This window comes from Sinocyclocheilus grahami, unplaced genomic scaffold, assembly GCF_001515645.1.
Source record: "Sinocyclocheilus grahami isolate Dianchi unplaced genomic scaffold, SAMN03320097.WGS_v1.1 scaffold1408.1, whole genome shotgun sequence".
NCBI classification, from domain to species: Eukaryota; Metazoa; Chordata; class Actinopteri; order Cypriniformes; family Cyprinidae; genus Sinocyclocheilus; species Sinocyclocheilus grahami.
In genome coordinates this window covers 112,610-126,036 of record NW_015506587.1, presented here as the reverse complement: position 1 = coordinate 126,036, position 13,427 = coordinate 112,610, and positions in this window count along the sequence as shown.

The following is a 13,427-nucleotide window of genomic DNA, read 5'->3' as shown; positions in this document are numbered from 1 at the left end:
CTTAAACATGTTAACTAGTTGACAGGTGAGTAACTTGATAACATTCATCACAGGTCATCCGTGAGAGAAAAAAAAAACACGTTGCATTCGTTTTGTTGTGGAAATAAACAAAACAATTTGTAACATTTCTTGTTTGGTGTTTTTACACATTTATTTATTTGTTTGTCTGTTTGTGTTTTTCAACCATGTTTTACTGGGGGTCAAATTGACGACAAATAAAAAGATTTTGTGCTATTTTTGATAAACGTAATCTTTCCGAAATTTGAATTTACAGAAGGGTACATTTTCTGTCTTAATATTTTAATGTCAAAAGAATTTGAAAGCATAAATAAATAATTTAATTAATGAATAAAAAAAAATTAAATATGGGTGACCGATATGGGTTTTTTGGGACCGATATTTGGGAGTAAAAAAAAGGCAGACATCGATATATCGGCCGATATTCTTTTTGTACATTATAGTACAGTACCAGTCAAAAGTTTGGACACTTTCTCATTCGTGTGTCCAAACATTTGACTGGTACTATATATAGAATACAGTAGGGATGTAACTAGGGCTACACGATAAATCGCATGCGATATTTCACCCACATCTTGTCAGAAAAGCCGGTTCTGTAATCAGCGGTAAATCTCCATCACGAGCGGGCTTTCACATTGAGCAGCATTAACTACACAGAGCCGTTGTTCACTGACGAGCTGCGCCAAAAATCGCGCGAATATGAACATGGTTTTGCGCAGCTCGTCTGTGAACAACGGCTCTGTGTAGTGATGCTCCATGTGAAAGCCCGCAGGTGATGGAGATTTACCGCTGATTACAGAACCGGCTTTTCTGACAAGATGCGCGTTAAATATCGCATGCGATTTATCGTGCAGCCCTAGATGTAACTAGTACTGGGCGGTATGACCAAAAATGTATATCACGGTATTTTTCAAAATTATACCGGTTTCCCGGTACATGACGGTATTTTTTTTTTCATGCATGACCGGGTGTTAACCATATTTTCTACTGATTGAGAGAGGAAATACTGCAGTATATTGACTTAGAATGCCCTATTTTACTGTCATGATGAGTGAATATTGTCAAAAAATACCACACTAAATAGTGACTAAACACGACCCCTTTTAATGCATGTTAACCAGGAGTCACTCTCATTTATAATCGCGGCATCGTCTGATAAAATCAACATGCATCTACACTAAAGATCACACATCTACCTATGCGGTTGTTTTGGCTATATTACTTTTTTTTATATTACAGTGAATCTGCGTCTCATTCAGCTCTGCTGTTTCGTGCAGATATTTTGAAGATATGATTCTGAAGTCAAACCATTCTGTTTTTGCTTAAAATTTCGAAATTATATCATGTAATTTGGTTGCCTCTAATTTTAAATGGAAAGAGCACAGACAAAGACTTATTTTGTTTATATGAAGAGATTTATTTTATTTGTGTTATTTATTTGATTTTGATTTTGTTGTAAAATTTCAATTTAGTTTTATTTACATTTACATTATATTTCAATTTTGGTATTTAGCAGATGCTTTTATCCAAAGCGACTTACAAATGAGGACAATAGAAGCAATCAAAACCAACAAAAGAGCAATAATTTACAAGTGCTATATTAGTGTATTATTATAGTGATATATTTCAATTTCACAAAGAAATGTGCAGTATTTTGTCCAAGCAATAATAAAAGGACACATTTAATTTATAATTTGTCTTAAATCTCATTTTGTTAAAAAAAAATTGTGAATTGAATCGTGAAATCAAAATCGTGAATCGAATCGTGAGTTGAGTGAATCGTTACATCCCTAGAGTACAGTATATACATAAACAGAATATATATATATACATAAACACATTTTTTGCAATGATCACTCAAATGTGGTGATCAGACACTTATAATGACGTGACAAAGATATGTGAGGCAGGGCATTTAACAATAAACTTTGTAATAGGCCGTCTGTCTAGTATAGAATATATATATATATATTAGTTAGGGCTGCATGATAAATCGCATGCGATATTTAACGCGCATCTTGTCAGAAAGCTGGTTCTGTAATCAGCGGTAAATCTCCATCACGTGCGGGCTTTCACATTGAGCAGCATTAACTACACAGAGCCGTTGTTCACTGACGAGCTGCGCCAAAAATCGCGCGAATATGAACATGGTTTTGCGCAGCTCGTCTGTGAACAACGGCTCTGTGTAGTGATGCTCCATGTGAAAGCCCGCAGGTGATGGAGATTTACCGCTGATTACAGAACCGGCTTTTCTGACAAGATGCGCGTTAAATATCGCATGCGATTTATCGTGCAGCCCTAGATGTAACTAGTACTGGGCGGTATGACCAAAAATGTATATCACGGTATTTTTCAAAATTATACCGGTTTCCCGGTACATGACGGTATTTTTTTTTTCATGCATGACCGGGTGTTAACCATATTTTCTACTGATTGAGAGAGGAAATACTGCAGTATATTGACTTAGAATGCCCTATTTTACTGTCATGATGAGTGAATATTGTCAAAAAATACCACACTAAATAGTGACTAAACACGACCCCTTTTAATGCATGTTAACCAGGAGTCACTCTCATTTATAATCGCGGCATCGTCTGATAAAATCAACATGCATCTACACTAAAGATCACACATCTACCTATGCGGTTGTTTTGGCTATATTACTTTTTTTTATATTACAGTGAATCTGCGTCTCATTCAGCTCTGCTGTTTCGTGCAGATATTTTGAAGATATGATTCTGAAGTCAAACCATTCTGTTTTTGCTTAAAATTTCGAAATTATATCATGTAATTTGGTTGCCTCTAATTTTAAATGGAAAGAGCACAGACAAAGACTTATTTTGTTTATATGAAGAGATTTATTTTATTTGTGTTATTTATTTGATTTTGATTTTGTTGTAAAATTTCAATTTAGTTTTATTTACATTTACATTATATTTCAATTTTGGTATTTAGCAGATGCTTTTATCCAAAGCGACTTACAAATGAGGACAATAGAAGCAATCAAAACCAACAAAAGAGCAATAATTTACAAGTGCTATATTAGTGTATTATTATAGTGATATATTTCAATTTCACAAAGAAATGTGCAGTATTTTGTCCAAGCAATAATAAAAGGACACATTTAATTTATAATTTGTCTTAAATCTCATTTTGTTAAAAAAAAATTGTGAATTGAATCGTGAAATCAAAATCGTGAATCGAATCGTGAGTTGAGTGAATCGTTACATCCCTAGAGTACAGTATATACATAAACAGAATATATATATATACATAAACACATTTTTTGCAATGATCACTCAAATGTGGTGATCAGACACTTATAATGACGTGACAAAGATATGTGAGGCAGGGCATTTAACAATAAACTTTATTCAAAATGAGTCTGCACTGAACAGTAAAGTTGAAGTTTATTCAACTTCAATTCAATTCCATTCCATTCCATTCAACTTTATTCCATTGAAATTTGTTTCACTTTGGAACATTCATTCACGGATTTGCGATACTGTCTTCACACACAGACGGAACTAGGCCTGTACAGATAACAACTTTTTGTCGTGCGATATATTGCACCAGAAATAATTGCGATAAGCGATATTATTGTCTTTTTAAAGACCATTTTATGCCACTGAATATATGATCATAATGTAACAGCATAATAATGCAGGAAGCCTACAGACTTCCAAATGACAACAAACTTTTAATTTTTAAGAATGTTTAGATCATGGAAATTAAGTTTCAAAATATTAGATAACTTGAATAAATAGTAAATAAACATTTTCTAACAAAAAGTACAAAGTAACAAGTAGAAAAAAAAAAAAATGCGCAAAGTACTTGTATGGAGATTTTTCCATCTACAGATTTTTCCCTGACCTTTTTAAGTAAATATAATGAACGATATATTGCGTGACCAAAAATTGAGGTCATGTACATATATTGCGCGATAAGTTGATATATTGATTATTGCGACAGGCCTAGACGGAACTTACTAGAGAAGTGACATAATTTACCTCTGTAAATAAATATAAATTCATGTCTCGTGCACTTTAATGCCCTTTGAATGCAACGTGTACGTTCCCTTGGAACTGGAATCATGGCGAAAAATCATGTGAAGTCCACTTCGCAGGGCACTTACGGTCGAATAAAACAATGCTTGAATGCTGCTGCTTGAACGAGATCTCCTTACTGAAGTGAAAGTGTTGGCTGGTGTCACTATCTCGCGAACGCGCCAGCGGACCAAATTCAGGGGATTGCTTCAGCTCGAGGAGCCCTCTCGAACTCCACCCTCCACGCGTCGGTAGCCCCCTGGGATCGCTAGATTGGTCGGCACTGGACCACGAATTTAACCGGGGGGCTATCGACGCGGGGGGGGTCTCATTCGAAAGAGGGCCTCAAAACGTACACTCGATTCACGTTGGAGAGAGTTCCTCGAGCTGAAGGGATCCCCCGAATTTGGTGTGGATCTGCCGCGCCGTTACGGAGATATGGCTGTTCAAAGTTTCAATGGTTTTCCATAGACTTAAGCTTTAAAGCGTTTCATCCAGGTTGCCAGTAGCACACAATGGAGTGCGCTCTGCTGGACAAACTAAGTAATTACACCATTTCAAGGATTTTATCTGCGTTATATGCTCTGTAAAAAAAATTTTGTATCGGCAGCATATTGCCAATACCGATATATTGGCGACAGGCTCATATCGGCCGATAATATCGGCTAAACGATATATCGGTCGGGCTCTAGTGATAATATTCAGGTCAATTACAGGAAGTGGATTTCAGCAAGGCATGAGTTAAAATGTTTAACCCACTGTATCTTAATTCCGTCAAATAACTAACATTGATTTAACACTTTTTACACTCTGCTTACTGAATGGGTTTTACCTTTTATATTGTTCTAATTATTTTATTTTTACCTGTTAGAAATTATGCATTTATAGCAAAAGTGTAAGTGGTGCCTACATTATTAATATTTTACAATATATTAGTACTATAAAATACTTTTAATATGTGTTATAGAGTTAAAATAGAAAACTTTAAGTTCAGAGGCACCATAAGTTAATACAGTATAGAAGAAAAATACTGAGCATAAAAATAAATAAAAAAAAAACTTAAAAATAGGGACTTTTATCTATTACCTTTACTTTCAGGCAAAAAGAGAACTCTACTAAGCATGTGCAGAATGAGTGTCATAATTAAAGACATTAAAGCTGCGTCCAAAAGTATGTACTATTAGGTTTGAATGAAACTTACTTTGCGATCGTTAAAGAAGTTTGTTCTGTATAGTATGAATATGGGTGGTATGAATGAAATTTAGACATGTTTTTCTTTTCACATGCTGTTTTCCACCTACTATATAGTGAGGAAGTAGGCTTATTCAGAGTGTTTTTCAGTTGTCTGTGTTCTTCCGTATATCATCTCAGGATTACTTTAATACATGACTTGACATGCAGGGTTGGATTGTTGGTTTGTTCAAATGATCTTTCTCTCTCCTATCCCAAACCAGCTGTCCCAGTATGGAGCTCAGCAGATTGGTGACTTTCTTGATTGTATGTATATGCTTCTTGTTGGAATGTCGAGCGGACAAATCCAATCATGTAAGCCCAGACCCCTTACCATCGGACAACGGTGTCTCAGGTGAGTTTGAACTGTTTGAATTATTATTTTACATTGGAGAAAAAGTAGCTGTGTCATTATAGATGAGAGCTGACGGCCTTATCAACAAACAAAATGTACTTCAGAGTGCTCTGTGCTTTGCAGCCCCCTATGCCAGTGCTGTCTTATTTAGAAATTGTATGGGGGTATAAATGTGGCCCGGCTGAGAATAGTAAGGGAATGCAATCTTTGTTAAGCACTGTCCTTACTTGTGGCAGCATGTCAAATGAAGGTGCCAAAAGCATCATAGCGCATACAATTGCTTCTGTAATGTGTTTTAGGCCCATATACGGGGTGGCTTGTCCTTTTATATTGAGTTCATACGAGTTGACTTATAAGTGATGATTGGGATCTGTTGCTTCTTGCCCGGATGCTTGCTCTACGAAACAAACCAGTTTCAGTCAGAAGGGGGGACTTTTTTGTTTTAATTCTGATTTTCTGTTGTAATTTGAATCAGTTCTGATTTTGGCATGAAGTTTATTTTAAAAGTCATGGGAAAAAAAAGGGATTTCCAGGCCTTGAAAATTATTCAGTAATGTGAAAATATTTGTTTTAGTACACTCAAAGAACAAAGAAAAAATTATAGAGAACAAAAAATAATAAATAGCATTCTAAATCAAAGGTGTATATATATATATATATATATATATATATATATATATATATATATATATATATATATATATATACACACACACAACATTTTTTTTTTTTTACACATTATATTGAAAAAACACATAGTATAATGTAAATTATAAACGTATTATATTTGAATAATTAAATGTTATTAATATTAAATAATGCATATGTGTGTGTATATATCCTTCCGTAATATACATTTATTAAATCATGCAATAATGACTATTTTTTTATCTATTTATGTTCAGCCTTAAAAAACCTAAATAAATAAATATATATTAATTAATTAATTAAAAATAAATTGTAGGTGGGGGGAGTGAATGACCAGCGATCTCTTCCAACCTCAATACCATGACTGAGGTGAGACCCATGAGCAAGGGCAGGCACTGAACCCTCAACTGCTCCCCGGGCACTTCAGCAAATTTGAAATGGCTGCCCACTGCTCTGGGTGTGTGTTCACGGTGTGTGTGTGTGTGTGTGTTTGTTCACTACTCACTGCAAAAGTTATTTTCTTTGTTTTTTTGTTCTTTGATTAACATGACAGACAGCAGCAGGACTATTGGACTGTGGTCCCTTTAAGAGTTTATCCACAGACCCAATATACTGTTACACAACATGCGTTCTCTTTCTCAACTATTTAACGTTCCAAAACTGACTGTGTTTAACTGGATACTCGCCAAGACGGGCATTTTGACATAATTTTGTATGTATTTGACCGTTTTAGCACAGTTAGCCACTCATTTTGGTATTTGTGGCTCACAAGCTGTTTGAGACTGAGCGCGGCTTGTGCTAATATAGATCAGTGGTGGTGTAAGTGCGAAACCTGTGGGAATGACTAAAATAATGCGTAATACAAGCACTATTTAACCGGAGCGAATGAGATGTGTGTGTGTGTGTGTGTGTGTGTGAGAGAGAAGGGGTCGTTGGAGAGAAGAGAGCGAGAATGCACGGCTGACGTTATTGCCTGTGCTGCTGGTAACAAAACGGATCGGCTTGAAATCGGAAAGAAGTGAGACTGACCGGCCAATCATGAGGAAAATCGGCCGATTCCGATCCCTGGCCGATCGATCGGTGCATCTCTAGATGTAACGTTTCCCTCAACTCACGATTCAATTCATGATTTTGATTTCACGATTCGATTTTCTCACATTTAATTTTTTTTAACAAAATGAGATTGAAGACATTATACAGTAAATGAAAAGGTGTCGTTTTATTAAGCTATTGCTGCACGTTTCTTTGTGAAATTGAAATATAAAATATAAATATAACAAAACTTAATTGAAATTTTAAAACAATCCCCAAATCAAAAAGTTACACAAATAAAATAAATATCTTAATATGAACAAACTAAGGCTTTGTCTGTGCTCTTTCCATTTAAAAATCGGAGGCAACCACTGGATTTTAATCATGATCCAAATAGGCATGGGCCGGTATGAGATTTTGACGGTATGATAACCTTAAGCAAAAATATCACGGTTTCACTGTATCACGGTATTGTCATTACAGCTCTAAAATGTGTTATTTTTAAATGACTGGGTAAAAATTGATGATTTTTGTGTTTTAGTTTTTAATCTTATTTGCTTCCTTCCGTAACTTATTTATGGAGCACAACGCAAATGTTAAGTGGACAATTTTCTTAATGCAATTGCTGTTTACATATAGCTATCATTATTATATGTGAACCTGGGTGATGTTTAAGTTATATTTGTCTGTCATCAATCACGTTCTGCCTCAATGGCTCTTGTGCAATTCAACTTAAAGATGTAAAAAAGTTGTCTTTTACAATGAATAGCTATGGCTTTCTGGTGGTCTTGCTTTTCCGTGTTATGTTAGTGAATCAAACCGTCTGATCTTGATTGCAGTGTAATGACTTAAGAGCCCTTTGGGAAAACTGCCTAAAGTCCAGAGTGTATTTCAAAGCTTTTGTTGAACTGGAATAGAGCCCAGTCATTAAGTGACAATACACCATCCGGCTACTGGTTGAATGAGCTGTACTGTATGTGTCCACCATATTTCAAGTCAAGTTTATTTGTACAGCGCTTTTCACGATACAAATCATTGCAAAGCAACTTTACAGCAAATTAAGTTTCTACAATATTTAGTGGTAGCTTATCAGTGGTGACTGTCAATTAATGTACACATGGCAGAAATGTATGGAAAAATCAATTAAAGACATAATAAAACAGACGATGAACACTATTAACAGCAATTATTATATGATGCAATCAAACTTATAGCAAAATGTGGTAGTTCTGTAAGTTGTTTCAGGGTTGGCATCATCTGAGGTCCTCTGAGGGGTTGGCATCATCTCTTCTCAGGTGTTCTGGATCCAGACTGAAGGTTGTGTAAATCCTAGTTACCGTGGTAAAAAACAGAGAAACAAATATAAACATAGTTAGCGTAGCTGCTGTTCCAACCAAGCAAAATTGATTTGTTTAACCCAAACTAAAGAATAATAATGTGCATTTGATCAGATATAACTGCAGTACACGATTATGAGATGCATTATTTGAATGCTTGGCTAAAGAGATGTGTCTTTAATCTAGATTTAAACCGAGAGCGTGTGTCTGAACCCCGGACATTATCAGGAAGGCTATTCCAGAGTTTGGGAGCCAAATGCGAAAAAGCTCTACCTCCTTTAGTGGACTTTGCTATCCTAGGTACTACCAAAAGTCCAGAGTTTTGCGACCTTAGGGAGCGTGCTGGATTGTAGCGTGGTTAGAAGTTTAGGTATGCAGGAGCTAACCCATTTAGGGCCTTATAGGCAAGTAATAATATTTTGTAACTGATACGGAACTTAATAGGTAGCCAGTGCAGAGACTGTAATTGGGGTAATATGATCATATTTTCTTGACCTGGTAAGGACTCTAGCCGCTGCATTTTGTACTACCTGTAGCTTGTTTATTGAAAATGCAGGACAACCTAGCAGTGCATTACAATAGTCCAGTCTAGAGGTCATGAATGCATGAACTAGCTTTTCTGCATCAGAAACAGGTAACACATTTCACACTAAATGTTGCACTGAACTGACCTGTAAAGTCACCTGTAACTTTGCAAATCGATCCAGGTCTACTATTCCAATCAATAGTATGCTATGCTTGGTATTTGTAGTTGTAACACATGGTTATTTTGCATCTTTAATGCATATTTGTGTACAAGTGGTGTACTTTTAGCATACTATAGTGATAAAGACTTTGAAAATTGAAGCTGGTATTACTTCCGCTTCATTCATCACATTGGAAATGAAAGGTCAAGTTTATACTACACGTTTTAGTAAATGTAGCAGATAACCTGGGTATCTTGTGCATGCAGAGAATTTGCATACTCAACACACGTACATACTGCAAAGATAAAGTAGCATGTTAGCATGCTATTCTGAATGTAAACAACCTTGTTCTGTCTCTCACTGTGGGAAATAACATGGCATAGGTGTTTGTTATTTTTCAGCTGAAACTAATTAATGTAAATATTTTATAAGGGTAAAAAATTTGCAAAACAAATGATCATGCTGTATTATCTTGCAGTATGCTACCGGTGTGTTATATAATTTCTGAGCAGGTTGGGCTCGTTGCTTTAAATTTCAGTAGCTGTGACTTTAGAATCATGTATGGGTGTTTTACAATGCTTATATTTCTATATTTAAGATTTTATTTTTTGCATCAGGCACAAGTGTGTTTGATGGCATTAAAATAACAGGCCAAGTCACTTATATAGACAGTATAAAGAGATGAGTATTAAGACACATAAATTAATCTTAGGTAATGGAGTTTTCCTGGCTTTCCAGCACTTAGATTAACAGGCACATGGGAAATGCGACAACTTTGGCCTTTATCGAATTCGGTCACAAGCGTTCAAGGAAGTTTGGGGTTTCATTTTTTTTTTTTTCCTCTTCCCCCTTCTAACCATGATATTGCTACAAACTCGTGACAAAATGACAAGAAAGTGGTTTATGAATTAATGTTAATCTTCCAACACCTCTATAGTGTACCTTTATTCAATAAGAACACATTAAATTGATCAAAAGTGACAGTAAAGACATTTACAACGTTAAAAACTCTTTAAATTTAAAATTATTGCAAGTCATCAAAAGTCCTGAAAAACAAAATCCTGAGAAAATGTATCACGGTTTCCAAAAAAGCAGCACAACTGCTTTCAACAATAGTAAGAATGTTTCTTGAACACCAGGGTTATTAAATATAACTAAAACCATAAAAAATATTTGTTACTTGATATAAAATAAACTTTACAACATTTCTCATTTTCATTTAGTTTATCGTGATGTAAAAATAGCTAGAACTAAAATAAAAATGAATGAAAACCATTAAAAAAACTAAAATGAAAACAGAAAATATAAAATAAAAACTATTTCAAAATACTGATTAAAAATATAATTGAACACCTCTATAGTGTACCTTTATTCAATAAGAACACATTAAATTGATCAAAAGTGACAGTAAAGACATTTACAACGTTAAAAACTCTTTAAATTTAAAATTATTGCAAGTCATCAAAAGTCCTGAAAAACAAAATCCTGAGAAAATGTATCACGGTTTCCAAAAAAGCAGCACAACTGCTTTCAACAATAGTAAGAATGTTTCTTGAACACCAGGGTTATTAAATATAACTAAAACCATAAAAAATATTTGTTACTTGATATAAAATAAACTTTACAACATTTCTCATTTTCATTTAGTTTATCGTGATGTAAAAATAGCTAGAACTAAAATAAAAATGAATGAAAACCATTAAAAAACTAAAATGAAAACAGAAAATATAAAATAAAAACTATTTCAAAATACTGATTAAAAATATAATTGAACTCTATGATACTGAAATAACACTAAGGACCAAATCAGCATATTGGAATGATTTCTGAAGGATGAAGACTAGAGTAATGGCTGCTGAAAATTCGGTTTTGCCATCACAGGAATAAATTACATTTTAAAATATATTCAAATAGAAAACAGTTATTTTGAATTGTAGTAATGTTTCACAACATTACTGTTTTTTAACATATTCTTTATCAAAAAAGGCAGTCTTGATGAGCATGAGACTTTTTTCAAAAAGTCTTACCGACCTCAAACTTTTGAACAGTAGTGTCCTAAAACTTCAGCTCTTATCCCATTTTATAAAATATTTCTTGACCACATCAGCCTCTCTGTGACCAAAAACTCTTTCAAGCTTCAGCAGAGAGGATCAGTACCCACCACGCCTCACAGGCCTTGATCTTTGGAACTTGCTGTGTGTGTCAGGTCTGAGAACCGCACCGATGGAGCTCAGCGTCTCCTGAGGCTCACGGTCAGGCTTCAGACAGTACAAAACTCATGCCACTGGTCGGCCTGGATTTGTTTCCAGTCCTGTTGGAGAAGACAATATCCCACAGTTGGTGTGCTAGTTTTCAGCCTCCCCAAAACGGCAGCCGGCCCCTCATCTCCTGAGTCCTGTCTGTTATATAATGGCAGATTGACAGAAAATAACTAGTGGCTTGTTGTCCTCTTTCTTTCTTTTTTTTAGAGATGAAATCTGTTATATCAAGTTTATGTGATGATTTACTTTGTCTTGACTAGCTAGACTATTATAATTGTTGTAAGGGGACTTTTGCATTACATAACTGTATTCACTGAACTCGGATTAGATACAGAGAGTCATGTTTCTTACAAAGGCAGTGTTCATGGCTTTGACCAGTGCTTTTGATCTTAGGCTTGTTTAGGTTATATAAAAGACTTGACTTTATATGGGACAACAGCTGGTAACCAAAAGCCAGAAAGATACTCTACGCAAGTGTGCAGATACTTTGCAAGTGTGCCATCCTATTCTTAATTTTTCTTGTCACTATTCTTGGGGGGTCGATAGAGTTTTCTTGCGGTTATTTTGGTAGTTAACTATAAGCATGTCTAGCTGAGTTTTCTCCAAACTGTTGCACACCATGACCTGAAAAAGAGAACTGACGGGTTATGCAACATGTCATGATGTGGCAATTTTGCGAAATGTGTGTTGTTCAATTAATTTCTTTCTGATATATCATGACGAAATGCAGTCAAGCTTTTGTAGCATTGCATATCTGTACTATGACCTAAAAGTTACAATAATGCAGTGTATTTATTTTTTGTATGTTGTTTTGTAGTTTTTTATATGTTATGTTGGATTAAAATTATATATAAATATAATATGAATTATTATTATTTAATATTTATTTATTCACATATTTTGTGTATATACACTACCATTCTCACGGTTTTTTTTTGGAAGAAATTAATACTTTTATTCTGCAAGGATGCATTAAATACTCAAAAGTTATGTTTATAATGTTATAAAATATTTCTGTTTTAAATAAATGCTGTTCTTTTGAACTTTTTAATCACTGAAAAAAAGTATCACGCAACATTAAGCAGCACAACTGTTCAACATTGATAATAATAAGAAATGTTTCTTGAGCAGCAAATCAGCATATTAAAATGATTTCTGAAGGATCATGTGACACTGAAGACTGGAGTCATGATGCTGAAAAATTAATCACATTTTAAAATATATTACAAATAGAGAGAGGTACCAAGTTCGGCTGTATTCGACTGTATTTTTGCTCAAATAAATACAGCATTGGTGAGCGACTACTTTCAAAAACATTCTTTTGAATGGTAGTTTGTGCAAATTCTAAAAGTATTATTTAGGGAAAAACAATGTAACACTTTTTTTGTTGTTGTTGGAAGTGGGCTTATTTGCTATATCAACATGCAGTAACAGTGTCCCAGAAAAGACCCTCCTCTTGAAATCCGATCACAGGACATCACAGGAGATGTTACTAGGCAGGAGACTAGCATGTTACTAACGGGTGTAAAGCAGCGATCTATTTTTGCTAATCACTTGTGATTACATCGCCCGAGACAAGTAGTTGAGCAACAAATAGATATTGCTCAATTTCTTCAGGTTTGATCAATATGTTTTGAGTACAGCCTGGTATTCTAGACGATACATCTAATATAAAAGTTGTAGTTCATTCTACTTGGTGATACATTTCAGAAACCAAGTATACTTCTTTTCATGTCCATTTACCAGCCCCCAACCTGGTTTCCAATCATCTACCAAGCCTTCAGGGTGACTTTGATAGGCTTAGATAGACTTCT